Consider the following 27940-nt stretch of genomic DNA (forward strand, 5'->3'; position numbering starts at 1 on the left):
TTCCTTTTGTTCACTTGTCTTTGTACAGATTTCTGGTACCAAATCTTGGGTGTGCTCCGCAACGGACCGGCTTTGTGCGTGCACATCTTTTGCCAATCTCAGTCCTCCGACGGTGAGCAGTCGGTCTCGTGTGTTGCAGACAGCAGGGTCGGTGTGGAGTCAAGAGTCGTATTAGGTTCTTTTTTAACTTTTTTGCCTTTCGACAGCTAGCTGATCAAAGCTTGACGATACTAGTTCACTCCAATCCCAATAGAGTAGGTCGACAAAGATCTGGTCTGCCTCCCTGTCCCCTTGTTACTTTCCAGGAATCACGAGTGAAACTATCGACCACGGCAGGCTAATTCCTTTTATGAAAGTCAGTCCAGATCTGACCCTACTTTGTAAAAAATTCATGATCTGACCTTTTTCTATCGTTATTGTCCTTGACGATAGGGTAACACAGCCTACCATCGAGGGCTATGGCGGTAGGACTTGACCACGCCGTTATGTTCGTTTGACGTTGAAAATACTCTACCGTCAAAGCCTTTGGCAGTAGCCCATTATAGCCTACCGCCAATGTGTGCGGCGGTAGGGGGAAACAATTTTTCTCTGCGCATCTGGGCAGCCCCACGCCTATTCCATGCATGCAGCCAAGCATCAACACAGGCCATAACAGTAGCGTCTGCAGTGCAATCATGTATGCATATAGTCCATGTCCATCCTTTTGATTTGATAAGTGCTCCCCATCCCCGCGTCGCCCCTCTCTGGCGACACGGGGGCAACTCCACTGGCACTCCCACCCTCGTCCTCCCACTCACCTCGCCGCCGGCTGAGGAGCACGCCGGCGAAGCCCGGGCAGGTTCCAGGGAGGGTGGCGGCGGGGCATCTCCTTGAGAGGCGAGCGCTCAGATATGGCGGGATGGCGTCTCGGCGGCTTCGTGGCGGCTGCGGCGGGCCGGCTTGAACCGGCCAGACGAGGTGATATGGTGGCGCGCGGTGGCTGCCGCTGAGGCTGGACTCCGTCGGCAGCGTCCTGTCATGGGGCTTCTCCTGCTCGAGACGACGATGGATCTGGTGCGCACGGATGCTGGGGCGGCGACCCCAGGGGATCTCGGCGGGGTTGCGCCATTACGGCTGCGAGGGCAGCGTGGGGGCCAGCCGTAGACACCGGTGGCGGTGGATCTGGGGTTCTCCCTGCCCAGATCCGTTTGCTACGGTCGGTGGCGGCTCGGATGCCGGTGGCTCACTTCACCGACGTAACTGAGGCAGGCCGGAGGTTGCGGTGGATGTGCTGGTGTCCTATGGGCGCGGTGGAGGTGGTGCGATGGTGGCAGGATCGATTCAGGCAGGGCTGTGGTGCCCTGTTCTTGATTTGGTTCGTGTGGTGGCGGTGCTACGAGATGCGCACTCTCCTCCCATTGCGGTGGTTGACCCGTTTGAGAAACTCCGGTGGACATAGGGATTCGTGGTCTGGGGTTGGGAGAAATCCCTGCTTCGCGTTGTCCGAGGCTGACTACAGCGACGCCCACGGGCGCCGTCCCCTCCTTGGAGGCATTGTCTTGACCCCGGCCCGACTCCCTTCCTCATGCTCGGGGGAAACCCTTGGTCCGACCTTCGGACCAGGCGATGGTGGCGTTCCCTTCTTGGAAGCATCATCTTGTTACTCGAGGAGTCCCATTGGTGCGGCTTGAGTCGGTGTCGGCAACTACTCTGGGCGTGAGCCTCAAGGCGCAATGTACATCAACACTGGTGATCTCTTGACGACGCCTTCTCTAGGTCTGCCCGGGCCCTGCCTTCCGCCTGCCGACTTCTTCTTGGCACAAATGGGTGGGGGTACGTTGGTTTGTGCTGCCCTCGGGTCTCTGTCATGTTGTAGAGGTCTTCGGCATTGGTTGCGACGCGGCTTGGTAGCTCTATGATTTGCCTCATGGCCATCGGCTTGGGCTTGATCTAGGTGATGCATGTTTTGTAGTTCGCGTGGGGTGTGTATGGCTGCTAATCCTCGTGGTTGGCGTTGTAATGACCGAAAGGTATTGTACCCGGCTTCTTTGCCGCTTCTTATCTAATGCAATGATACGCATGCTTATGCATATTTAAGAAAAAAAAGATTTGACAAGTGTTGTGAGTGCTAGTAAAAGCATGCATGTGCTACCTAGTTCTATGCACACATGCATGCTTCCTCGATGTGTGACTTGTTTAATATCTCATTGCTGGATACATGCATGGGATGGTGTGTGGGCGCGTGCCCAAAACCACAGAGAAAAAGAGCCTCGCCTGTCGCTGCTCATTCGTGCCTACCGCCAGACGCTTTGGCGGTACGTTAATACAGCCTACCGCCAGACTCTTTGGCGGTAGGGTATTTTTTATGCTAAACGGACATCACGGCGCCGTCTAGTCTTACCACCAAGACACCTGGTGGTAGGCTGCTATACCCTACCGCCAGACACTATGGCGGTAGGAAAAGGGTCAGATCCTGATTTTTATTCAAACCAGGGTCAGGTCTGGCTTAACTTTCACAAAAGGGTCAAAACACCAAATTTAGCCACCACGGCACGACACTGCGTCCTCCTGGGAGAATGGAAACCGCTACGGCTTCCGCGAGCGAGCTGCATACCGCTCTTTGCCGGAGTTGGGGCCGCTCTAGACTCGCTCCTCGACAAGGGGTCTGGTCCTCCGCTCCGCTACTTTCTCCGCTCCCTCTCAACCGCCTCCTTCATGTCCTCTATGTGGTTGGCTAAGAGCATCTACAACAGGACTTTGACAAATCCGGCCCCTTCAACGCCCACGGACGCGTCCGTGGACACTGACTGGGCACTTCTCTAATCGCGTCATACACATCCGTGTCTCTCATATCCGAACCCCTATATCAATACTAAATCATGTCGATCAAACTACGTAGAGTAGCTAACTAAACATAGAATCAGACATAGGATAGCACAATAGCTCATCAAAAGATCCACCAAAGTTCACATAAACGACGGACAACTTTATACTACATCTAAAACTTGAAATGAAATTGAACTTCACCACTTCCAGGCTGGCCCTTTCCCCTTCTGGTCGTCGGCGTAGCTGTAGCCATCGACGACTGGTGGAGGATCGTTTGATTCGTCAGACGAGGAGCCGTGGTCGTCGGACGAGGGGAAGGAGACGATGACGAAGCCCTTGAGGCACTGGACGGTCCGGTCCTGCTGGTGCCTGAGCTTGGCCAGCCGCGATGCCTCCGTCGCCTTCTCCTTTGCCTCCCGCTCGGACTGCTCAATGGCAAGCCGGAGAGCCTTCGCGTTCTTTTGGCGGAGCCGCCGAGCGTCCGTCTCTGCTGTCGTAAGCGATCGACGGTAGACCCACGCGAGGAGCCGATCATCGTTGTCGAGCTCCGCCGGTAACCCGCAATAGCGGCGGACAGAGCTCTTCGTAGCATCCCTCTTCCTTGCCCGCTGCCTGATACGTCCATTTTGCATCATGCTTTTATACCGATATTTATTGCATTATGGGTTGTTATTACACGTTATGTCACAATACTTATGGTTATTCTATCTTATTTTACAAGGTTTATCATGAAGAGGGAGAATGCCGGCAGCTGGGATTCTGGGCTGGAAAAGGAGCAAATATTGGAAATCTATTCTGCACAACTCCAAAAAGTCTTGAAACTCCACGAAAGTCATTTTTGGAATTAATAAGAATTATTGAGCGAAAGAAGTACCAGAGGGGGCCCACACCCTGGCCATGAGGGTGGGGGGGCGCCCACCCCTACCGGGCGCGCCCCCTTGCCTCGTGGCCCCCTTGTGGCCCTCTGGTGCCCCTCTTCTGCTATATGAAGTCTTTTGCCCTCGAAAAAAATCATAAGCAAGCTTACGGGACGAAATTCCGCCGCCACGAGGCGGAACCTTGGCGGAACCAATCTAGGGCTCCGGCGGAGCTGTTCTGCTGGGGAAACTTCCCTCTGGGAGGGGGAAATCATCACCATCGTCATCACTAACGATCCTCTCATCGGGAGGGGGTCAATCTACATCAACATCTTCACCAGCACCATCTCCTCTCAAACCCTAGTTCATCTCTTGTATCAAATCTTTGTACCCAAACCTCAGATTGGTACCTGTGGGTTGCTAGTAGTGTTGATTACTCCTTGTAGTTGATGCTAGTTGGTTTACCCGGTGGAAGATCATTTGTTCAGATCCTTAATGCATATTAATACCCCTCTGATTATGAACATGAATATGCTTTGTGAGTAGTTATGTTTGTTCCTGAGGACATGGGTGAAGTCTTGCTATAAGTAGTCATGTGAATTTGGTATTTGTTCGATATTTTGATGAGATGTATGCTGTCTCTCCTCTAGCAGTGTTATGTAAACGTCGACTACATGACACTTCGCCATTATTTAGGCCTAGAGGAAGGCATCGGGAAGTAATAAGTAGATGATGGGTTGCTAGAGTGACAGAAGCTTAAACCTAGTTTATAAGTTGCTTCGTAAGGGGCTGATTTGGATCCACTAGTTTCATGTTATGGTTAGGTTTACCTTAATACTTATTTTGTAGTTGCGGATGCTTGCAATAAGGGTTAATCATAAGTGGGATGCTTGTCCAAGAAAGGGCAGCACCCAAGCACCGGTCCATCCACATATCAAATCATCAAAGTAACGAACGCGAATCATATGAGCTTGATGAAAACTAGCTTGAGAATAATTCCCATGTGTCCTCAGGAGCGCTTTTCTCATTATAAGAAATTGTCCAGGCTTGTCCTTTGCTACAAAAAGTATTGGGCCATCTTGCTGCACCTTATTTACTTTTATTGCTTGTTAACCGTTACAAATTATCCTATCACAAAATTATCTGTTACCTACAATTTCAGTGCTTGCAGAGAATACCTTACTGAAAACCGCTTGTCATTTCCTTCTGCTCCTCGTTGGGTTTGAAACTCTTACTTATCAAAAGGACTACGATAGATCCCCTACACTTGTGGGTCATCAAGACTCTTTTCTGGCGCCGTTGCTAGGGAGTGAAGTGCCTTTGATGAGTGGAACTTGGTAAGGAAACATTTATATAGTGTGCTGAAATTTATTGTCACTTGTTACTATGGAAACTAATCCTTTGAGGGGCTTGTTCGGGGCATCTTCGCCCCGACCAGTAGAGCAAAGAGTTGCCCCTCAACCTACTGAACCTACTGAAAATGTTTACTTTGAAATTCCTTCGGGTATGATAGAGAAACTACTAGCTAATCCCTTTGCAGGAGATGGAACATTGCATCCCGATTTACACCTTATCTATGTGGATGAAGTTTGTGGATTATTTAAGCTTGCAGGTATACCCGATGATGTTATTAAGAGGAAGGCCTTCCCTTTATCTTTGAAGGGAGATGCATTGACATGGTATAGGCTATGTGATGATACGGGATCTTGGGACTATAAATGAATGAAGCTGGAATTTCACCAGAAGTTTTATCCTATGCATCTTGTTCATCGTGATCATAATTATATATATAATTTTTGGCCTCACGAAGGATAAAGCATCGCTCAAGCTTGGGGGAGGCTTAAGTCAATGTTATATTCATGCCCCAATCATGATCTCTCAAGAGAAATGATTATTCAAAAAATTTATGCTCTGCTTTCTCTCAATGATCGCACCATGCTCTATACTTCCTGTGTTGGTTCTTATATGCTGAAGACTATTGAATTCAAGTGGGACTTATTGGAAACAATTAAACACAACTCTGAAGATTGGGGTTCCGACAATGGTAAGCAATCAGGTATGACACCTAAGTTTGATTGTGTTAAGTCTTTTATGGACACCGATGCTTTTCATGGATTTAGCACTAAATATGGACTTGACTCTGAGATAGTAGCTTATTTCTATGAATCTTTTGCTACTCACATTGATCTCCCTAAGGAGAAGTGGTTTAAATATAATCCTCCCATTGAAGTAAAAGTAGTTGCACCTATTACAGTTGAAGAAACGATTATCACTTATAATGATCCTATTGTTCCTACTACTTATGTTGAGAAACCTCCTTTCCCTGTTAGGATAAAGGATCACGCTAAAGCTTCAATTGTGGTTCGTAAAAGTAATACTAGAACATATACACCTCCTGAGCAAGTTAAAGTTGAATCTAGTATTGCTATGGTTAAAGATCTCTTGGATGATAATATAGATGGTCATGTTATTTACTTCTGTGAGGAAGCTGCTAATATTGCTAGACTGATGCTAAGATACATAGACCTGTTGTAGGCATGCATGTTATTTATGTTAAAATAGGATATCATTGTTATCATGGCTTATGTGATATGGGTGCTAGTGCTAGTGCAATACCCATTTCCCTATATGAAGAAATTATGCATGATATTGCACCTTCCGAGTTAGAAGATATTGATGTTACTATTAAGCTTGCAAATAGAGATACTATTTCACCAACTGGGATTGTTAGAGATGTTGAAGTCTTCTGTGGGAAAGTTAAATATCCTGCTGATTTTCTTGTTCTTGGTTCCCCACAAGATAGCTTTTGTCCCATTATATTTGGTAGACCCTTCATGAATACTGTCAATATAAGATTGATTGTGAAAAGGATGTTATCACTATTGGTCTAGGGAATACAACACATGAGTTTAATTTTGCTAAATTTGGTAGACAACCCCATGATAAAGAACTTCCTAGTAAGGATGAAATTATTGGTCTTGCTTCTATTGTCGTGCCTCCTACTGATCCTTTAAAACAATATTTGCTAGACCATGAAAATGATATGTTTATGAATGAAAGAAGGGAGAAAGATGAATTATTCCTCAAACAAGGTCCTATTTTGAAATACAACTTGCCTGTTGAAATCCTAGGGGATCCTCCTCCACCCAAGGGTGATCCCGTGTTTGAGCTTAAACCTTTACCTGATAATCTTAAATATGCTTGTCTTGATGAAAAGAATATATACCCTGTTATTATTAGTGCTAACCTTTCAGAGCAGGAAGAGGAAAGATTATTGAAAACTCCAAAGAAGCACCGTGCTGCTATTGGTTATACTCTTGATGATCTTAAGGGCATTAGTCCCACTCTATGCCAACACAAAATTAAATTGGAAGAATACGTCAAACCAGTTAGAGATCATCAACGATGGTTAAATCCTAAGATGAAAGAAGTGGTAAGAAAGGAAATACTAAAGCTCCTTGAGGCAGGTATAATTTATCCCGTTGCTGATAGTCAGTGGGTAAGTCCTGTCCATTGTGTCCCTAAGAAGGGAGGTATTACTGTCGTTCCTAATGATAAAGATGAATTGATCCCGCAAAGAATTATCACAGGTTATAGGATGGTAATTGATTTTTGAAAATTAAATAAAGCTACTAAGAAAGATCATTAGCCTTTACCCTTTATTGCTCAAATGCTAGAGGGTTATTCTGCTTTCTCTCAAATACCTGTGTCAGCGGACGATCAAGCAAAGACTACTTTTACTTGCCTTTTCGGTACTTTTGCTTATAGACGTATGCCTTTTGGTTTATGTAATGCACCTGCTACCTTTCAAAGATGCATGATGGCTATATTCTCTGACTTTTGTGAAAAGATTTGTGAGGTATTCATGGACGATTTCTCTGTTTATGGATCCTCTTTTGATGATTGCTAGAGCAACCTTGATCGAGTTTTGCAGAGATGCGAAGACACTAGTCTCATCTTGAATTGGGAGAAGTGCCACTTTATGGTTAATGAAGGCATTGTCTTGGGGCATAAGATTTCTGAAAGAGGTATTGAAGTTGATAAAGCTAAAGTTGATGCTATTGAAAAGATGTCGTGTCCCAAGGACATTAAAGGTATAAGAAGGTTCCTTGGTCATGCCGGTTTTTATAGGAGGTTCATTAGGAACTTTTCTAAAATCTCTAGGCCTCTGACTAATCTATTGCAAAAAGATATTCCTTTTGTCTTTGATGATGATTGTGTAGAAGCATTTGAAATACTTAAGAAAGCTTTGATTTCTGCACCTAGTGTTCAGTCACCTGATTGGAATTTACCCTTTGAAATTATGTGTGATGCTAGCGATTATGCTATAGGTGTTGTTCTAGGGCAAAGAGTTGATAAGAAATTAAATGTTATTCAATATGCTAGTAAAAATCTAGACACTGCCTAGAGAAATTATGCTACTACTGAAAAAGAGTTCTTAGCAGTTGTATTTGCTCGTGATAAGTTCAGACCTTATATTGTTGATTCTAAAGTAACTATTCACACTGATCATGCTGCTATTAAGTATCTTATGGGAAAGAAGGATGCTAAATCTGGACTTATTAGATGGGTTCTCTTGCTACAAGAATTTGATTTGCATATTATTGATAGAAAGGGAGCTGAGAACCCCGTTGCAGACAACTTGTCTAGGTTAGAGAATGTTCTTGATGACCCACTACCTATTGATGATAGCTTTCCTGATGAGCAATTAGCTGTCATAAATACTTCTTGTACTGCTCCATGGTATGCTGATTATGCTAATTACATTGTCGCTAAATTTATACCACCTAGTTTCACATACCAACAAAAGAAAAAGTTCTTTTCTGATTTAAGACATTACTTCTGGGATGACCCACACCTTTATAAAGAAGGAGTAGATGGTGTTATTAGACGTTGTGTACCTGAGCATGAACAGGAACATATCCTACACAAGTGTCACTCCGAACCATATGGAGGACACCACGCTGGAGATAGAACTACACATAAGGTATTGCAATCCGGTTTTTATTGGCCTACTCTCTTCAAAGATGCTCGTAAGTTTGTCTTGTCTTGTGATGAATGTCAAAGAATTGGTAATATTAGTAGACGTCGAGAAATGCCTATGAATTATTCTCTTGTTATTGAACCATTTGATGTTTGGGGCTTTGATTATATGGGACCTTTTCCTGCCTCTAATGGATATACACATATTTTAGTTGTTGTTGACTACGTTACTAAGTGGGTAGAAGCTATTCCAGCTAGTAGTGCTGATCATAACACCTCTATTAAGATGCTTAAAGAACTTATTTTTCCGAGGTTTGGAGTCCCTAGATATCTCATGACTGATGGTGGTTCACATTTTATTCATGGTGCTTTTCATAAAATGCTTGCTAAGTATGATGTTAATCATAGAATTGCATCTCCTTATCACCCACAGTCTAGTGGTCAAGTAGAGTTGAGTAATAGAGAGCTCAAATTAATTTTGCAAAAGACTGTTAATAGATCTAGAAAGAATTGGTCCAAGAAACTTGATGATGCATTATGGGCCTATAGAACTGCATATAAAAATCCTATGGGTATGTCTCCATATAAATGGTTTATGGAAAAGCATGTCACTTACCTCTCGAACTTGAACATAAGGCATATTGGGCTATTAAAGAACTCAATTATGATTTCAAACTTGCCGGTGAGAAGAGGCTATTTGAAATTATCTCACTCGATGAATGGAGAACCCAAGCCTATGAGAATGCCAAGCTGTTTAAAGAAAAAGTTAAAAGATGGCATGACAAAAGGATACAAAAGCGTGAGTTTAACGTAGGTGATTATGTGTTGCTATTCAACTCTCGTTTAAGATTTTTTGCAGGAAAACTTCTCTCTAAATGGGAAGGCCCTTACGTTATCGAGGAGGTCTATCGTTCTGGTGCCATAAAAATCAACAACTTTGAAGGCACAAATCCGAAGGTGGTGAACGGTCAAAGAATCAAACATTATATCTCAAGTAATCCTATAAATGTTGAATATTATTGAAACCGTAACCCCAGAGGAATACATAAGAGACACTTTTCAAAACGTTTCAGACTCCAAAAAGGAATAGGTATGTGGTACGGTAAGTAAACCGACTCCAAAACAATTCTAATAGCAATTTTTCTCCGTTTTGGAATATTTAAGAAATTAGGAAATTAAGAAGTAGTCCGGGAAGGACACGAGGCATCCACAAGGGTGGAGGGCGCGCCCTACCCTACTGGGCGCGCCCCCCTGCCTCGTCGGCACCTCGTGTGCTCTCCGGACTCCGTTTTCGTGCACAATACTTCTTTTGGTTGGTAAAAATTCATTATATAATCTCCCGAAGGTTTTGACCACCCTATCACGCAAAAATCCTCTGTCTTTGTTTCGAGCTATTTCTATTACAGATTTAGAGCAAGATGTTTTCTCAAGAGTCAGTCGGGGAGAGTCGGGTGTCTCACCCGATGCCATGTCCAAGAGCAAACAGTGATGCTTATCACTTTGGGCCATCAACGGAGGATGAGATGGAGGCCGACTTGAAAAGGATAGATGCCATGGAGGAGGATCAAGAATTTACCTCTCGCTTCCAAGCAGGATTCATGATGGGGAACTACAGAGCTCAGCTATTCCAAACTCGGTCATCCCTTCCAATGTTAAATTTCTTTCTTATGAAAATATGAAAAAGAGGGTCACTTGTTCTCCAGAAGCTATGCAACATCCTTGGATAAAAGGAGCTTTAGCCATCACGGGCAAGCTTCGCAAGGAAAATATGGACCACAAGCAACAAGTCAATAAGCTCGAGGAGGAGAATCGTATCCTGAGGGGCATCATCGCCAAGAAGATCACAACACCAACTCTGAAGAAGGAGACATAATCACATGGGTATGGGCACTCCCCTTGGCAACTGCCAAGCTTGGGGGAGGTGCCCCGGTATCGTATCACCATCACACTCCTATCTTTATGGTTTTACTTAGTTCGATCCCTTTAGTATTATCTTGATCTAGTAGAATAAAGTTTTGGTATGAATTAGTTTTGAGTTTCTTTGTGATCCCTCTATGTAATCAAGTCTGTGAGCTATATATAATAAAGATTAGTGTTGAGTCAAGGGCTTTTCTATCTTGCTATGATCTTGAGAAAATAGAAAGAATAAAAGAGTTCATATTGACCTTATGGATAGTAACGACTTCACATATAAAGAGTATGAGACTTAAAAGTTGTTGAGAGTTGACAAACATAGTTTTGGTCATCGTTGCAATTAATAGGAAGTAATAAAGAAAGAGAGGTTTCACATATAAATATATTATCTTAGACATCTTTTATGATTGTGAGCACTCATTAAAGTATGACATGCTAAAGAGTTGATGTTGGACAAGGAATACAACGTAATGGGTTATGTTTTCTCACATCTTAGTTAAAGTATATTGTCATGGATCGTCCAACATGTTGAGCCTGCCTTTCCCCCTCATGCTAGCCAAATTCCTTGCACCAAGTAGAGATACTACTTGTGCTTCAAAATATCCTTAAACCCAGTTTTGCCATGAGAGTCCACCATACCTACCTATGGATTGAGTAAGATCCTTCAAGTAAGTTGTCATGTTGCAAGCAATAAAAATTGCTCTCTAAATATGTATGACTTATTAGCGCAGAGAAAATAAGCTTTATATGATCGTGTGATATGGAAGTAATAAAAGCGACGGACTGCATAATGAAGGTTCATATCACAAGTGGCAAAATAAAGTGACGTTCTTTTGCATTAAGATTTTGTGCATCCAACCCTAAAAGCACATGACAACCTCTGCTTCCCTCTGCGAAGGGCCTATCTTTTACTTTATGTCTTTTACATTATGCAAGAGTCAAGGTGTTCTTCACCTTGCCCTTTTTCATTTTATCCTTTGGCAAGCACCTCATGTTGGAAAGATCCTGATACATATATCCAATTGGATGTAAGTTAGCATGAACTATTATTGTTGACATTACCCTTGAGGTAAGACGTTGGGAGGCAACACAATAAGCCCCTATCTTTCTCTGTGTCCGATTAAAACTCCATAACCATAAGTATTGCGTGAGTTTTAGCAATTGTAGAAGACTATATGATAGTTGGGTATGTGGACTTGCTAAAAAGCTCTATTCTTGACTCTTTCCGATGTTATGATAAATTGCAATTGCTTCAATGACTAACATTATAGTTTGTTAGTTCCCAATGAAGTTTCTGAACCATACTTGACATTGTGAATAGATTGTTACTTGAGCATAAGAAATCATATGACAAAATCTATATATGTTGCTGTTATAAGAATGATCATGATGTCCTCATGTTCATATTTTATTTTTATCGACACCTCTATCTCTAAACATGTGGACATATTTTTCGATATCGGCTTCCGCTTGAGGACAAGCGAGGTCTAAGCTTGGGGGAGTTGATACGTCCATTTTGCATCATGCTTTTATACCGATATTTATTGCATTATGGACTGTTATTACACGTTATGTCACAATACTTATGGCTATTCTCTCTTATTTTACAAGGTTTATCATGAAGAGGGAGAATGCCGGCAGCTGTGATTCTGGGCTGGAAAAGGAGCAAATATTGGAAACCTATTCTGCACAACTCCAAAAAGTCCTGAAACTCCACGAAAGTCATTTTTGGAATTAGTAAGAATTATTGAGCAAAAGAAGTACCACAGGGGGCCCACACCCTGGCCACGAGGGTGGGGGGCGCGCCCACCCCTATTGGGCGTGCCCCTTTGCCTCGTGGCCCCCCTGGTGGCCCTCTGGTGCACCTCTTATACTATATGAAGTCTTTTACCCTGGAAAAAAATCATAAGCAAGCTTACGGGACGAAACTCCGCCACCACAAGGCGGAACCTTGGCAGAACCAATCTAGGGCTCCGGCGGAGCTGTTCTGCCGGGAAACTTTCCTCCGGGAGGGGGAAATCACCATCGTCATCACCAACGATCCTCTCACCGGGAGGGGGTCAATCTCCATCAACATCTTCACCAACACCATCTCCTCTCAAACCCTAGTTCATCTCTTGTATCCAATCTTTGTACCCAAACCTCAGATTGGTACCTGTGGGTTGCTAGTAGTGTTGATTACTCCTTGTAGTTGATGCTAGTTGGTTTATCCAGTGGAAGATCATTTGTTCAGATCCTTAATGCATATTAATACCCCTCTGATTATGAACATGAATATGCTTTGTGAGTAGTTACGTTTGTTCCTGAGGACATGGGTGAAGTCTTGCTATTAGTAGTCATGTGAATTTGGTATTCGTTCGATATTTTGATGAGATGTATGTTGTCTCTCCTCTAGTGGTGTTATGTGAACGTCGACTATATGACACTTCATCATCATTTGGGCCTAGAGGAAGGCATTGGGAAGTAATAAGTAGATGATGGGTTGCTAGAGTGACAGAAGCTTAAACCCTAGTTTATAAGTTGCTTCGTAAGGGGCTGATTTGGATCCTCTAGTTTCATGTTATGGTTAGGTTTACCTTAATACTTCTTTTTTAGTTGCGGATGCTTGCAATAGGGGTTAATCATAAGTGGGATGCTTGTCCAAGAAAGGGCAGCACCCAAGCACCGGTCCACCCACATATCAAATTATCAAAGTAACGAACGCGAATCATATGAGCGTGATGAAAACTAGCTTGACGATAGTTCCCATGTGTCCTCGGGAGCGCTTTGCTCATTATAAGAAATTATCTAGGCTTGTCCTTTGCTACAAAAAGGATTGGGCCACCTTGCTGCACCTTATTTACTTTTATTGCTTGTTACCCGTTACAAATTATCCTATCACAAAATTATCTGTTACCTACAATTTCAGTGCTTGCAGAGAATACCTTATTGAAAACCGTTTGTCATTTCCTTCTGCTCCTCATTGGGTTCGACACTCTTACTTATTGAAAGGACTATGATAGATCTCCTACACTTGTGGGTCATCACTGCCTCTCGCAGCGCGCGCCTCCGTCTCCTGCGGGCGCGTCCGAACTGGCGGGGCGCACAAGCACCCACCACTGCCCACGAGGGGGAGCAGCAACCGCGCGGGGCCAGGGAACGACGTAGGGAAGGGGCGGATTGCATAGGCCGCCTGTCAGAGCCGCCCCTGGGCCGGGAGGGGCCAATGCTGGCGTCTGAGCTGCGCCGACGGGGAAGTTGCGGCTGCGGCGAGGTTGCAGATCTGAAGCTGCACCCGGTCTCCACCTTGGACCGCTCCAAGGCGATGCAGAGGGCAAGCCCATACTCCAGATCTAGCTCGTCGTCGGAGCGCATGCCGAAGCTTGATATTGCGCTGGATTTGATCGGAATTGATGCGGGGAGAGGAGAGGATGGAGCGACAGGAGAGTGAGTGGGCTAGGGTTTCGGAGCGATGAGCCCGATGATGTTTTCTTGTGGGACATCCGTGGGGGCGGTAATGGGCAGGGCTTGTCAGGCGGACGCGCCCGAAAGTGCACGGGCAACCCCATATCCGCCCCATATTTGAACTGGATATGGGGGGTGCCGTCAGTCCGGACGTTTGAGCCCCGTTTGAGGCGTCCGTTTGGATAAAAAAACATGACGGATAGTGACTAAGCGGCCTGTCTAGACGTTTGAGGAGGGTTTGAAGTGCCCGACTGTACATGCTCTAAGTGCCCGAGTAGAGTAGGCATTTTTTTCTTTTGAGTCTAGGAGCAACAGGCTTGGTAAAGAAACAAACACATCGACCCAGTTGAAGTGCCCGACTGTACATGCTCTAAGTGCCTGAGTAGAGTAGGCATGTTTTTTCTTTTGAGTCTAGGAGCGACAGGCTTGGTAAAGAAACAAACACATCGACCCAGCGGTCTGCCACCGGTTGAGGATAGTTCTCCGTTTCTTTATTTTCATTTTTGCTTTGCACTCCTTTTTGTATTTGTTTACATTTAGATAAAAACCTATTTGGAGATATATGAACGCTTTTTTTCAAATATCTTTCCTTTGTTATTTTCAATAACACTTTTCAAAATATAAAAAAATGTGAATACTTTCTTTAAATTAAAGAACAATATTTTCTAAGCATGTGAACACTTTTTAAAAATATACAAACAACTTTAAAAAAACGTGGTGAACAAATTTTTAAAACACACTAGCATTTTTCTATAACAGGATGAAAACTTCGAAAATGCATGATGAATGTTTTTTATATACACGCAGAATTTTTTAAACATAACATGAACATATTTAGAAATGCCTTACAGACAATACTGATTTTTTTAATAAAAATGTCTAGTGTGTATTTAGAAATTTATTCACACAACTTAAATAAGTGATAAAAAAATCTCTAATAAAAGTGTTCTTGACATGTTTAAAAAAATCATACTCTGACAAAAGGCGCCATAGCATTCAAAAAATGTTCATACCATTCACATTAAAAAATTATACATGAGATAGTTTTAAATAATTACGTAGTGTAAGAATTTCCTCAAAAAATATAAGTATGTTTTTCCATTTTAATTTAACCGTTCTAAAAGTATTCCTGAAATATTAAAACATGTTCATATTTTATAAATTATACATGGCATATACAAAGAAGAAGAAGAAAGATGATACAAGAAAAAAACGAAAAGGGGAAATTTAAAAAGAAAATAAAGTCATCAAACACAATTGATGCATTGGTAGTCCGGTAGGAGGAGCAAACCACGAATCTCTACTCTTATAAAAAGCAGAGTTGGCGATGATGGTGTGCCTGCCATCCTGCAATATAGGCCGTCCGATCTATATCTAACGGATAGGAAGGGAACTATGACAATTTACCCGCACTCCTCTTCATATTTGCAGATAAGGCCTTCCCTTGTTCATTCTTTTCTCCCACAAGATAAACTACTCATACAAATGCATCTTGATGTCCCGTGCAACGCACAAGCATCTTGCTAGTAAATAATATAAAGCAAATAAAGCCAACAAACCACAATTGAGGTCCTATTTGGCGGGCAATCCTATTTTGCCGCGCAAGGGGGCGATCCCGCCCCCTATATTGGACAGCCCAAAAGCACGCGCTGGGGGTGCACGATGACCCCCGCGCGAAATAGGCGCTTAACGAAATGGTTAGTGGCGCCCAGCGTTATTGAACCTGGGGCGGCCCAGAAAGACCCCACACTTGTACTATTTTGATCGTATTTTATGTCCTCGTAGCGACCAGTTGGTCCACCGTACATGAGAAAAAAGTAATCTTTTTTTATTTTGCCTAAAGTTTTTCTTAGTTTCAAAGAAGGCGAAATAAAAATAGTTCATGGTTTTTAAAAATTGAGAAATAAAAAACAATAATTTAAAAAAGTGTAAATTTGGAAAAACAACAGGAATTGGGAAATTGCTCATGAATTTCAAAAAGGTTTAAGGATTTCAAATCATTTAAGACTGGTTAACTGTTAACCTTTAAAAACACCAAATTCAAAAACAATCTTGGTTTTGAGGTTTTGAAATAGTTCATGTGTTTGGAAAAGGTTGATGAATTTGAAAAAAACTTAACCAATTATTAAAAAGTTCATAATTTTAGAAAAAAGCAATTTGGTAAAAGGTTCATGAGTTTGAGAAAAGATGGTGGATTTTAAAAAGTTTGCCGATTCAAATTCTTTTCATAAAAACTAAAAAATAATAAATTAAAATATTTCCTTAATTTCCAATTTTTTCCACCAGTTATAAAAGAAATACAATAAACAAACAAAAAAAGGAAAAACTATTGTAAAAAAGAAAAGACAAACGAAACACAACAAAAGGAAATGCAAATGAAAATAAAAAATACCGAAAAAACAAAAAAAAATTGGACAAAACCCCTGTCAGAGGCATTTCCTATTTGGCGCCTGTTATAGCCTGTTTCCGCAAACCGGCGCCTGCAACGGCGCTAACTGGGCTTGGCCCAACTACCATTCTCCCCCCTGTTTCTGCAAACCGGCGCCTGCAGCGGCGCTAACTGGGCTCGGCCCAACTACCATTCTTCCCCCTGTTTTGAATCTCAAAGAAGAATCGGAAATTGTGCGCAGCCAGGAATTGAACCAACAATCTCTCCGTCAATAGCCAACTCCAGAAACCACTACGCCACCACCCAGAATCGTGAATACAAACATCCTTTCCATCTTTTTATACATACAGGAAATGCCCTTTATGTTTTCTATGTTTTTTTCCATATTTTCCTTTTTTTCTTAAATGCGTGAATTGTTTACTAAGACGATATCTCTTTTCTAATTCGTGAACCTTTTCGTTAAATCGATGATTTTTTTTTTCAATTTCAATGAACTTTTTCAAACTCGATTAAATTTCTTTTGATAATGAAGGAACTTTTTAACATTTTGAGGAACTTATTTTAAAATTCAATGAACTTTCTTTCAAATTTGATGAACTTTTTCTAAAATTTACGAACTTTTTTCAAATTCAATGAACTCTTTTTAAAATTAGATGAATTTATTTTAAAATTCAATGAACTTTCGACGAACTTTCTTCAAATTTGTTGAACCTTTTTCAAAACTGATGAACTTTTTTCAAATTGAATGAACTTTTTCCAAACTAGATGAAATTATTTTTAAATTGATGAACTTTTTCAGTTTGGTGAACTGTTTCCAAAATGGTCAAATTTTTTTAAAAAAATTGATGACTTTTTTCAGTTTTGTGAACTGATTTCAAAATGGTGATTTTTTTTGAAAAAATGATGAACTTTTTCTGTTTTTTGTGAACTGTTTTTTTACATTGATGTACTTTTTTCAAAATCATTGACCTTCTGTTTAATAGGGCAACATTTTTCTACATGTCCACGTATTTTTTACGAAATCTGTGATGTATGAGCGACTATGGTAGTTTTTAAACTGCTAGCATTGAATTTTGCCACTTGGGATCACACGCCCTAGTGGTTAGCCGACTACTTGCAGGTAGTGTAGGTCGCGAGTTCGATACGTTGACGAATTGTAATGTTTTTTATTCTTTTCGTGCATTTTTGTACCATATCTTTCCCGAAACAGTCACACGAAAGGTTCGGGAATGGGCCTGCTTCCAAAACGGCCCAACCAACAAACGTGCAGGCGCCAAGGGGTTCCCCTCTCAGAACACCGGAAGGTTCTCAAAATTGGTGCAAGGATAATGGGCCGGCCGCCCATTTGCATCCTAGCGAACCAGGAGGAGTGCATTTTCTACCCATAACACTGTAGATGGCGCTATGAGCGCCAAATATGAAGTGGCATTGAGGTGAGTGGAAAATAACTCATAAGTGATAGGCCACGGGCAGGCAAGTTCTGACTTGCAAATGAGAACAATTGGGAGTAAAACATGCGATCACTAATATTAAGGGGTTCCCATTTCAAAGATCACTCTGGCTTCCTAGGATGGTGCACTGCATATGCGACACTCTCACAACATGAAAATTTTGCTAGGATATCCTTCCCACACACAATGGGTGGGTTTGTTAATACGATTTTTATTTCAAAAAGTTTATCTCTTGGAACGTGCATCCAAATCATAAAGCATTTTAATTGTTACATTTCTCGCATCAAGGTCTTCGAAACTAATTACATGTTGATAGGTTCTGACATTTTTTTTATAAACTATGCTTCCAACCTTTACTAACACATCATTTTAAGTAAACTAACTTGTGCTACATTTTTGGGTGAAGTTCAAAAGCACAACTGTGCTAATTTTTTTTTAGAAATACATAAGCACAATTTATGTTGTACATCGTGAAGCACAACTATGCTTGCTTCACGTGTAAAGCACACCGAAAAAACAAAGAATTTTTTTTAGAAACTAGAATAAACCATGTAATTTCAAAAAAGGAAGAAAAACCCCCCAAAACTACGGAAAAATGTGCTCCTCCGGGGTGCACCACATGGCGGGTGGAGCGCTCTCGCATGCTTCAGGATTCCAATATCAGCCCTCATCCTTGGACTAGTCATTCAAGAGTGTTCCTATTCGTCGACCTATGGGGGATGGGGGAGACCAGCAAATGCACAACCATACAGACACTTTGGGTCGGCCTATTTGTCTGTGTCCATGTTTTTCCAGTTACATTCTTTCTATTTTTTTATTTGCATTACAAGAACATTTCAGCTTTCAAAAAATCCTAAATTTTGAGAATGTTCATGAATTTGAATATTCACAAATTTAGTCTTTTTTATGTTGAAATAGTGTTTATAATTTTTTAAATCATTATTTGAAAATATGTTCATGAATTTTATAAAATTTCACAAATTTGGGAAAAGTGATTGCGTGTTAAATAATTATACTTGAATTCAAACAAAGTTCAAGCATTCTAAAAATATTCCCAAATTCGAAAAGATCTTAATGAAGTACGAAAAGATTTGCAAATTTAAAAATCTTCATAGACTAAAAAAATGTTCGTGAGTTGTTCATGACTTTTATGAAATGGTTGTAAATTCAGAAAGTTTCACAAACTTAAAAAATGTTAGTGAGTTCATAAAATGTTCACAAAATTCAAAAAAGTTTGCAAGTTTAACAAATGTTCACAAATTTAGAAAATAGTTTGTCAGTTTAAAAAATAGACCAGTTTGGAAAAAATGATCATGAATTTCATAAATTGTTCTTGAATTAAAAAATGCTATAACTTTTTAAAAGTATTAGTGTATCTTTAAAATATTTGTCATTTTCATAAAAGTCCCTTAATTCAAAAAGTTGGTCGTGATTTGCAAAAATAATTTAAATTCTCTATAAATCTGCAAATTTAAAAAAATAAAAAGGAAAAGTACAAAAACAAAAAGAAAAAAGGAAGGAAAGAAAAAGGAAAAAATAAGAATAATAAAGAAAATCTAGAAGAATAAACGAAGGAAAAATAAAAATACCCACAATGGGCGGGCCCATATAGAGGACGAGGCGCACGGGAGCCGCTGTGGTTCTGGTGAAACTTGGGGCTCCAAGATACATGCACAAGGTCGTGGCATGTAAGGGTACGTACAATGGTTGATTAGGTAGTTTTATCTTAACTCTTGCATGTAGTTTAGAGATGACAATAATAGTTTGTCTACAATGAGTTATCTCTTAGCCTTATCTTCAATAACTACCTATCCCTAAAAACATGGTGAGACATATTATGCTAAGCAGACATCTCTTAAATAAGACAAGACAAATCTTTTCTTAAGATTTCTCTCTTCTTCACCTCAACATTTATTCTACGTGGCACTCCTAAAATAGCACCATTATACATGTCCTAAATACTACACTGTCTCAAAGGACACCCAAAATACAACCCGTATCTTTTGCGGCCTGGATCATGTAATTCAGGCAACATATTTGAAGCATGAACGAGTTGCCTTCAGACCAATAATATTTGTTGGCAATTATTTCATCTTGTATATACAACTAACAATGTTCACACCTTTTCTACCTATTATGGTTCAGTATTTTAATTTCCACCATTACGTTCAAACAATCCTATTCCTAGCAAACACAGGGTCTGCCATTTAACCTGTTCTCCTTCGTTTTGGTTTGGAAACTTTCTAGGCGGTTTATGTCCAGCTTACCGGTTCTGGTAGTCTTCTAGAAGGTTTCTGAAGTGGTTTTCCCCTATTTTTTAGTTTCTGTTTAGTTTTGTTTCAAATAATTAAATACTATTCCAAATTTCAAAAACTTCCTAATATTAAAATTTATTCACAAAATAAAAGACTTTCTTGTTTTTGAAAATTGTTCACATATTCAAAAAATGTTCTCATTTTAAAAAGTTATTCAGGAGTTTTCAAGAAATATTCATTATTTCAAAAAAAAAATCAAATGATTGAATTTTTTTCTCATTTATAAAATTGTATTGAAAATTCGGTAAACCTCATTTTTAAATGTCTGCGCTTTAAAAATAGTCATGTTTTCGGAAAATGCTCGCAAATTTCATAATTTGTTATTTAAGAGAAAATCATTTAAAAAATGGTCACGTGCAAAAAATTGTACAATCTTTTAAAATTTGTTTGCGTTTCATAAAAGTGTTCACGTATAAAAAAACATGCCCACATTTTAAATATCATTTAGATTTCTTTTAAAAATGTACCAGAAAACATGTACCAAAGTGTTTTCGTCTTGCTACAGTGTATCGGAATATTGCTTCTCGGTTCACTGCAGTGATCCCGGTTTGCTATAGTACCTGGACACCGATAACGCCCACATGTATGGGCGTTAAGGGGTCTGCCCACACATTTTGTGTGGTGTTTTAGAGGATCAGCTCATACGCCTACGTGTGGGCAAAATAAGTAATGCCCACACATCTTTTTTTTCTCGCGGTCCCTCTCACAAGCCTACGTATGGGCAAAATAGATAATGCCCACACGCATGTACGTCAGGCCTCCTACCTTACGGTCCTGCACGTCCCGCGTGACTGTCACCACGCGTCCCCGCAGTTGCCATGGTCTGGACCCTCTTCCATGTTCATTTAACTGCAGTTGCCATGGTTGCTCAACTACAATTGCCATGTATGGTCTGATCTACTGCAGTTGCCATGATTTTAAAACTTTAGGAGTTGCCACCTACTAACACTAGGCAGTTGCCATATAGCACCACAAAAAAGGCACGGCAAAAAAGCATGTTCGGATAAAAGAGAGAGTTGCCATGTGCTCACAAGCACGCTAGGGCAGTTGCCATGTAAAAGAAAGAGTTGCCATCTGCTTACGTGCACGCTAGGGCAGTTGCCATGTACCATGCAAAAACAGATGGCAACTTGGGTAAAAGAGAGTTGCCATCTGCTTACAAGCAAAGATAGGGCAGTTGCCATGTACCTTGCAGAAACACATGACAATTGACGGTTTTGGGTGTGGGCGAGGAGACGGGCGTGTGGGCGAAGTGATAAACGCCCACACACCAGCCCCTCTGCGTGCGTGAAAACTGGTGTGTGGGCGAATTGCTAAACACCCACACACTAGCCCCCCGTGTGGTGAAAAAGGACGTGTGGGCGACCGTATAAATGCCCACACACCAGCCCAGTCCTACGTGGCACACAAAAACTGCTAAAATATGCCAAGATTCATGCAGAATTAGTTGGACAAGGATCCATACGTGTGGCGAGTTGCCAGACACTCACACGTATGGGCGTTAGTATTTTCGTTGATGGGTTAATAGGCCGGCCCGTCTCACTCATGCATGTGCGAATTGGAGGCATTTAGATGGAAGGAGCGCCAAATAGGGACTCGCCTTACCTTCTACTAGTGTATTATGTAGTGTAACATTTTTAATCATTTTAAAGATTTGTACTCCCTCCAAACCATATTAATTGTGACTGATTTAATAAAAGTTATACAAAATCAGCGATAATTAATATGCATGGAGGGAGTAACAGTTTTTGGCCCATTTGAAAATATTGCCATGCTTTTAAACCTTAGGTGTGTCTAGCAAATGAGCCTGTGCGTTGCAACGGAAGAGAAAACATAATACACACTCTTAACTGAACAACCATCACTCAAGACCACAATAGGTTCATCTCCTTTATTTTTGCGAGGCATTATATTTGTGTTGCCGCTTATCCTCCTTTTCACCCTCGTCGGCGATGGTCTCGGTGTTCACACAAAACAACAAAAAACGTGTGTTGAATATGGTTAATCCTAAGGCGTCTCTCTCTCCCTCTCTCCTCCCTCTCCCTCTCTCTCCCTTCCCCCCTCTCTCTCTCGCTCGCTTTCTCTCACTCTCGCGATGAGAAATCTGTTGTTTTCTCTTGCGACATTTTTCAGAGGTATGCACGTGTAGTTATCGATGTTTTCTTTTCCGTATATGGTTATAGTGGGGTATTTTTTTGCAATCCGAATTGCCGTCGGTATGAAAGAAACGGATCTTGCGCTATAAATTATAAGTTTGCTTCCATAACAATATTTTAAAAATATTTAACAGGTAAAGTTAACATCATATTTAGATTCCACACATTTTTCTAATAAAATTTCATATATAATGTGTTAAAATCAAATTTACGGTTTAAAAGATACAGATAATTTAGAAAATCATTTGGTTTGACTCAAATATATTCCAAAATAATATTTAAAAATACTTAACAGGTAAAAATAATCTTATATTCATATTCTACATATTTTTCTAATCAAATTTCATATATAACATGTTCAAATCGGAGTTACAGTTTAAAAGATATGGATGATCTTAAAAAGTATTTGTTTGACTTAAATATGATCCGCGGATGAATTACCTAAAACATCAATGGGTTTTTCGAAAAATCGGATGTGACTTAAATCCGGACGGAGGTTTGATTTCAAGAAAAGATAGGGACTTTTGTGTAAAATACGAAAATAACGCTTCGTTTTAACTTAAAACAGGACTGCGGGTTGAATTCTTTGAAATAGGGGGACTTTTCTGAAAAAATGCCATGACGGATGAAAGAAACCCAATTTGCTTTATTGTTATTAGGTAAAGATATTGCCTACTGTTTTCATTGTTTCTATTTTTCCCAAACTAAAAATTTATGTCCACATGTTAAGACGAGATGCCAAGTGATTAGGCAAATAACTCAAACACGTAGTAAGTGAAGACATGCCAAATCCTATATACATCTAGAAGTTCATCTTCACTATCTCAATTATTTTGAAATGTACACACTCGAGTCGGCACTACATGCAATCCCCCCACCTCAACATGCCACCTTAGAGTGTGTACATTTCAAGCTTCTCTCTTATTTTTTTGGACGCATCAAGTTTTAACTCCCGTCCTCTCCTATTCACACCGGTTTTCTTTGTCTCTTCATTCACCCTCAATTTATTCAACTTTAATCCTCTCACCTGAATGTCTCGCCATTCCCAATCCACTCAGGCATTGTGGCCATATTCTTCCTCCACCATCGCCGCTACAATGAATAACACGGCCGTTGTTGCTACTCCTCTCCATCACGTGGTGCATTATATTATAGTCGGGGTACCGACCCCAACATCCTTGTTGGTGGCCGCAATGGCTTCTTTGGTGATTGTTGCAGCTACGAGTGCACTGAGCCTACCCTCGCCACCTCTGCATCCCTATGCGACGTGTTCTCCCATCTCGCAACTGAGACAACAACTAGATATTATGGGCTACTAGCCTCCTCATGGCCCCTCCTCGTCATCGTTGCATGGGGGCACACCATTGGAGGTCATCGTTCTCTGTAGCCTTGATGTTGTCCAATAGATTCCTTACCTATAAGAGCTGATAGTCTAATGGCAGGGAGGATGGATGAAGGTGCAATTCGTATCTCAATTATCTTGATATGCACACACTCCAACTCAGCATACATGCAATCCCCCACCTCATCATGCCACCTCAGCAACTATTTCTTTTTTTCTTTCAAAATATGTAGTTCCATTTTCTCTCTTATTTTTTGGAGGCATCCAATTTTTAACGCCCGTCCTCTCCTCTTTGTACCAGTTTATCTGATGGTAGAGAAGTTTGGCCTTTACTTAAATGAAGACTCTGCTGAGGTCACATTGCAGACAAACCATGGATATATGTTCCAAGTTCGTGCCAATAACTATGATTAAGGCCGCTCCTATTTTCATCCCAGCATGTGGAGAGTGTTTGCTATGCGTTACGTATTGAAAGCTGGTACTAAAGTGTTAGTGGATAGAACACAATTTGGTTTTATCATCCATGTGGCCTTACCAAATGAGATTCCTCAATTGACTAATAATCAAAGTTTGTTTTCTTTCAACTTCTTGCATGTTTAACTATAACTTAGCAAAATTAGTATAGTTGTTCCGACTTACTAATTACTCCCCCCGTTCCTAAATATAAGTCTTTTTTAGAGATTCCATGATGGACCACATACAAATGTATATAGATGCATTTTAGAGTGTAGATTCAGTCATTTTGCTTTCTACATAGTCCATAGTGAAATCTCTAGAAAGACTTTTATTTAGTAATGGAGGAAGTAGTACTTAAGCAATAAATTGGGATTTTTTAACTATGTTTCGATACTTATAACTACTAAACTATTTCTATTAATTTGTGAAAAGTCTATTATGTCCATGCAGGGTTTGTTAAAACATGTAGTTAAAGAGATGAATGTTAGTCCTCAATCCAAATTTCGTTGCAAAGAGTTAAAGCATCTCATCTACTTTCTTTGCAACTTCATTCCCTTGCTAAGCGTTTCCATGATGGAGGCATATTGGAATATGTGTACCACTGGTGTATACCTTGAAAATGATCAATTGTATCATTCCCAAAACTCTGGTACAAAGTCGTTTATGTTATATACGCTCTTCATAAACTCTTGCTTCATACAGTGTTACAATTGTTTTATTCGTCTTGTAATAAATATTACCGCCTTTAGTTGTTCCTGATGCCCCCTTCTGGTCAAATCACATTTGTTATTGCTTAGAACAGGTAGGTGATGGCAAGGTACATCATTTCCCCTAGAAATGGAACCATTCACATTGATAAGTGGGAGGCTGTGATGACAATGCATCCACATTTGAAAATGGGAGTCAATTTTATGCTTATGCGATGTACAAAGGCACTCAAGGGATTTCCCTGTTGATTGACGAGATTCTATCGTGCAGATCCTAAGCAATGCTTTCCTCAAATCATGGTTGTTAAGTAATGTATGTTAAGTACCGCACATGGGGTATCTCTTAAGTACATGTGGATGTCAAGGTTTTTAAGTATTACTTGTTAAGTATTACGTTAATTATTTTCCCTTTGCTAAAATAGTTTTAACTATGTGCTATAAATGATAAGGACGCAAGTCATGTCTTGTGAACTTGATCATACTGCACAACTCTTGCAAATTAAAACAGCTAATGATACATTACTTGAAAATGTCGACAATGCAAATGCCTTTATATGTGGAACCTTTGGTTAGTACAAACATTCATCTCATTTTCACTTAAATTTGATTGAATTTCACTATCTTTAACTCATTGGAGTACACGCCAACATGATAACCATTTGGTCACATAATTTTATAAGCATTCTACACATTAAGACAAACAAAATTGGTTTCATCCCAAAATTGTTGCATCGTGAAACCATCTGATACAACACGTAATAATGCAAACTATTTTAACAAACTAATATAGTCATATAGCCATGGCCTAGTTGTGTCCATGACCACGATCACCGCCTAGTTCCGGCCACGACGACGGTCACTGCCAAGGTGCTTGCTGATGCCATGGACGTCGCCACGTCCACGTCCGATGCCACAACTGGCGCCATGACCACAACCACCACTGTGGCCATCATCGTGGTAGGATGTGTGGAATGTGGCTTGGTTGCGAGGGTAATACAGTTCAGCGACCATGACCCATTGCGGCCAATCATCCGTGTTATACAGCTTGGGCGGGAACGTCCATATGCTCGGCCTCCACGTCCATCAATGCAACCATCTCCGACGCCATGTCCATCTCCACCCACAAGGGGGCAAAGGATCCTCTTCATGTTCCTCCTCATCGACACCAAAAAATAAGACGAGGGGAGTTCTCATAGGGGTGCACCATTGATGGTGTCCTGGATAAGGGGGTGGGCTGACACTAAGGATGGCAATTTTATCCATGGACATGGATACCCATGGATATCCGACCCGAATGGATAGGGTTTGGATATGCTTTTGTGTCCATGGGCGACGCCCAAACTCGACCCGATTGCTTGCGGGTAGGACATGGATATCATCTTGTACCCGTGGATATATCCAAACCCGACCCGATAGTATGACTTATTGGGCAAAAATTTGATATCCCTACCCCACGGTCACATGTCCTGCTGCAATTTTACACTTTGTTATCTAAAACATGCAAAAGAAATTGCACAATCCCCGTCGTAACTTTTAATAGTTGACATTCAATCCCATCCATAACATACACGAACACCCCTTCTCTTATTTTGATCTCCTTGTTAAATGACTCGTCATTCTCATCTACTAGAAAAAAAATCCTAAATGATATTTGGTTGTTAGTGGGTGTTGATTTACCATAAGTTGATGTTTACCGTAAGTGAGGCCTAGCCTACCACGAGGTGAAGATTGGAAGAGTTTATGTTAACATTGTATTATGTCTTATTTATATGTCTGGAGAGGACCCAATGGACATCCAATGGGTATGGATATCCGACGGGTTTGGACATGAACACAATTTTTCACCCATGGATATTTTCATGGTTGGGCAAAGACTATCTTCATGGATATGGATATGGATTAGATATTGTTCAACCCGGTCCAAACCCGACCCATTGCCATCCTTAGCTGACACCCCCCAAGGAAACCAACTATTGTCGCTGTTAAAACCGGCGGATCTCGGGTAGGGGTCCCGAGCTGGTGGTCTCGGCTAGATGGTAACAGGGAGTAGGGAAAGAAATGATTTTACCCAATTTCGGTCCCTATCAAAGAGGTAAAACCCTACGTCATGCTCTTGTTGTATTGATTGCGATGGGGGCACAGAATACATGATGATCTACCTCAAGATTGTATGAATGAGTTCTAAGTTTCTTGTAATCTAAGTTGTAATGATCTATTGACTAGCCTGTCTTCGGTTTATATAATGTACCAGAGGCCTAGGATTATAGGAGATCTCATCTTGTGCGCCAAGTATTTGTGGAATCTCTCTTGTATGCGTCATGGGCTGCCCGAAGTGGCCCATTAGTGAACCGCCATGGGGGTCCTCGGCCCAACCCAGCTCGTCGGGAGATGACGTGGTGAGTAGCTCCTAGTCCATGACTCCATCAATTAGTGGGCCACATTCGCCAGGCCTCCAGGAGCGTCCATATGGAATCTTTTGAAGACTTGGCGCACACTCCAAGACTTAGAGGTGATCTTTGACATGATTACTCTTAGATGTAACTGACCTATGTGTAACCCTATGTACCCCTGACGTCTATATAAGCCGAGGGGTGTAGACTATAGGAGAGGACTTAGACACACATGATCTCGTGGTGGATGAGCATGTACTCTGTACCCCTTCAATCAATACAATCAAAATCATGATGTAGGGTGTTATCTATTCGAGGGAGCCCAAACCTGGGTAAAATCCCGCGTCCCTGTTACCATCATGCCAAGGCTACCAGCTCAGGACCCCCTACCCGACTCCATCATTGGTGGCCCATGAAGGTCCCTCTGAGTGGTCAAAGCGGCTCAATGACGTTCGTGTATGATGATGAGATTGGCACCAATGCGATTCTCGCACTAGAATTCCCTTTCCTCAGCTTAAACGAGCAATCATAGAAAATTGAAACTCCAACTCCTGGCCGAAGCATCAAACTCGACGAAACATGTCTCTCCCGTGACTATAGATCTGGCTGAGGAATAGTGGGTGATCCCAACCCAAGCATCGACATCATGCCCGGCTTGGAATAGAAGCTATGTCCATCATAACCTACGGTTGATGTCAGATCAGCACTCGGCGAAATCATCTTGGGGATCA

This window comes from Triticum dicoccoides, chromosome 7B (assembly GCF_002162155.2).
Source record: "Triticum dicoccoides isolate Atlit2015 ecotype Zavitan chromosome 7B, WEW_v2.0, whole genome shotgun sequence".
Taxonomy (NCBI): domain Eukaryota; kingdom Viridiplantae; phylum Streptophyta; class Magnoliopsida; order Poales; family Poaceae; genus Triticum; species Triticum dicoccoides.